Source organism: Galeopterus variegatus, unplaced genomic scaffold (genome assembly GCF_000696425.1).
Source record: "Galeopterus variegatus unplaced genomic scaffold, G_variegatus-3.0.2 Scaffold765, whole genome shotgun sequence".
Classification (NCBI taxonomy): Eukaryota; Metazoa; Chordata; class Mammalia; order Dermoptera; family Cynocephalidae; genus Galeopterus; species Galeopterus variegatus.
Genome location: NW_007726876.1, coordinates 524,347 through 528,006, shown reverse-complemented (window position 1 = coordinate 528,006; position 3,660 = coordinate 524,347).

Here is a 3,660-nt window from a genome sequence, read left to right as displayed (position 1 = left end):
ATCACTATGCTAAGATATTGAGAGAACCAGATTTTTAGAACATGACCTGGTCTCTAAGCACAGAAAAAATTACATTCTCTCATTTAATCTTGCCCTGACTTTGTGTCTATTCAATTACAAGTTCAAGCTAACCACCCCAGTATTTTAGAGATAGCCTTTTCTTCTTCTTTTTTTAAAGAGCAGGATTGGAATTTCATTGTATTGAACATAAACGGGGGAAAGTACATTGCAGAATGAAACTTAAAATGCTTTTATGGAATTTTCATTATAAGACTGCCTGTAATGGAGTTGACCTCATATTCACCTAAGATTTCTCTGGCTCCGAGTTCAGATTTCATGCCAATTAACATGTTAATGACATATATCATTTAAAGAGCCCATCATAACTTTTATCACATCATGTTACATCTATTTCCTTGTAATTAAATCAGAATTACAGGGTGTAATTACTTTTCTTTTCCTGAATATGCATTCCTTTTCAGACATTTAAATTCAAGTGCAAGTACTAAAAGACACTTGAAAGTAACAACCTAATAAAAATATTATCAATTAATGAAAGTGTTGGGTTTCTCCTACTCTCTGGGCTCTTTTTAACAAATTCCTCTTTCCCCATGTACTTTGCATGACATGTAATGATTGGTCGTATCCAGTCAAATGCTTCATAAGTTCTTTAAATCCTCAGGGCCCTAGTCTCCATTAATATGCAATGTTCTCACACGTAAATATCATTACATACAATTATTAGTGGAAAAGGATCTGATAAGGTTTATTAAGGAAATATCCTATAATCATCCAAGTCCAAGTTGAAGACTTTCCTTTGTGTTAATTCAACCAAGGCTTGGAGTCTGTAATCATTCCTCCTACAAAATAGCTATTGACTTTGATTTTACTTTGCAAGATTGACAGCTGATGGCAGGATCAAAGAAGGCATACACCTTTGTTTAAAGGACGTAACCACAATAATTCTTCAAAAACTATAGACCCAGAAGTAATTATCTGGCTACTTCTGGTCTTCCACACCCTCCTCAACATGGGATTTAAAACTTAAAGTTGTACTATACTTAATTTTTTTGAACTTCATTATAACTTTAAGTAATGTCTAAGATCATGCAAGCAATCTATAGGCATGTGCTCTTCTGTGACAATCTGTTCAAATTATGTGGGCAGAAATATCAGGGACTAACATATATTATCTGAGAAACTAAGCACTGAAAGATGGGTAGGAAAGCAACATCTTTGTTGTCAGGAAGTGCTAGATACATAGATCAATTCAATCATTCATTCAGCAAATATTTACTGAGTGCCTATAATGAGTAGGTACTATTTTAGTCCCAGGCAATGAGTAACATGGTTAAAATCATTGTTGCCAAGGTGCCAACATTCTAGGAAAAGAGAACAGATCAGAAATGAGTAAACAACAGAATGAATAAGAGAACCGCAGCTAGTGATGAGAGCCCAGAGGAAAAGACAGCAGGACAAGGTGATAAGAAGTGATGGTGGTGAGGAGGATTGTTCTACACAAGGTGGTCAGGGAAGGCATTTCTGTGGTGCCTGATCTTTGGGCTGAGACCCGAGTGATGTGAAGATCAAGGGAGGCTCAGAGGGACCAGAACCACCAAGTGTCAAGGTCCTAAGGAGGAGTGAGCATGCACAAGGTGGTCAGGGAAGGCATTTCTGTGGTGCCTGATCTTTGGGCTGAGACCCGAGTGATGTGAAGAACAAGGGAGGCTCAGAGGGACCAGAACCACCAAGTGTCAAGGTCCTAAGGAGGAGTGAGCATGACACTTTGCAAGAACCAAGAGGAGGTGGGTGTGGCTAGAACAAAGGGATTACAAAGATGGTGGAAGAAAGATGGAACCACTTACATAGGCTCTGTGGTCCACAAAAGCAATTATAGATTTTGTCCTAAGAGCAGCAGGAAGTGGTTCTCACTTTTTAGGCCTGGAGGTGACATTATCTGAATTACATTTTAAAAAGGATATTCTGCAGTGTGGAGGCTGGATTTGGAGGGGGTAGGAGTGGGAGCAGGCTGTCAGGAGGCTGTTGGTGCCATCTAGGTGAGCAAAGACACTGGCTTGAACTAAGCAAGTGCCAGGACAAAAGTGGAGCCCATCATGTGGCAGACAGACAAGCGGGGGCTAATCCGCAAGCTTGTGGCAGCTTGGAGGAGCCCCCACATCCTCCTGACCATTTGCTGAACAAATATATTATATTTACTACGTGTCTGACATTGTTTTAAGCCCTGGGAATGTAGAAGTGAATGAAGTAGACAACATCCCTGCCCTCACAGACCTTAAACAAGAGAGAAAGACATCCAGAACATAACCAAATAATTATAGAACATTATGCCAGGTGATGATAGGAGTCTTGGGAAAACTCTAAAATATGGCATGGGTATTGGGAAGGTTATAGAAAAGAAAGGGGGCCTACTTTAGATTCCATGCCTGGCAAGTCCACTTGGAGGATATCATTCCTGTACAGACTTGACTGAGGTGACATAAAGACATGACTCAAATGTCAACTATCCCCACATCTTCTTAATCCCAACATGTTGCCTCTAGTTTCATTTGATGCCAACACCAAACTTGCCACCGCTTCAAGTTCTCTCACCAAAGCACCAAAGAGCAATGGGGATGTCATGAATTTTCACAAGGGAAGCACAGAAGTTGGGGTGACATCACACTGCCACAGCAGCACCTGTTAAAGTCTCTCACATGTTTCTCTAGAAAAATCTCAGAGATTTCTCTTCTCCTCCCCCTGCATGTGGCCCCCAGTCTTCTTGAATTCCTTTCTTCTCGATTTCTCTTGTTTCCACAACGTCCGGTTCTACTTTCCTCTTCTAAGCAGAGCAATTCAGCTCAGCCCCAGTTCCTCTCACCAAGTCCTCCCGCATATTCAGCAAAACAAAAATCTTCCACAAAAAGGCAACTGAGTGACCATTTTTGCCCTCTGGGGCTTCATTTCCTCATTTCTATCCCAAAGGGCTCAATACAAAATTTCTCCTTAAACTCCTCAGTGCCCTCATTAAGGGAAATTCTGGTAAATGCAATTATCACCTTGCAAATGGGTTACAGATTGGCACATACCTATAAGTTTCCTACTTATTAATTCCAGGACATGGAATCTCATGGAAGAGAGCAGTAACAGAAGCTGTGTGTGTTTGCACAGCTTCTTCCTGTCCATGGTCTCCTAAGTTTACTCTCTCTGCACATGGTAAGTCAGGCTGAGATGAGAAAGCAACTGAATTCTTGGCATATATCTATGAATGTCGCTTTAAGGCAGGGGTTAGCAAACTCCAGCCAGTGGAAAGGTCTTATAGGAACATACCATACCCATTTGCTTGCAAATTGCTGGTGGCTGCTTTTATGTTTCCATGCAGAGCTGAATCATTACACAGCATAAAAGCAGCGCTATACAATCTGAATGGGTGTAGCTGTGTTTCAGTCACACTTTATTTCTGGACACTGAAATTTGAACTTCATGCAATTCTCACATGTCACAAAATACTATTTTTCTTTTGATTTTTTTAACCACTTAAATATGTAAAAACAATTCTCAGCTTGCAGGCTTTACAAAAACAGGCAACAGGATGGATTTGATTTAAAGGGTTGCTGACAAACGTTAGGACTTCTGGGTTCCTTGAATCAATGTCAGCATCAC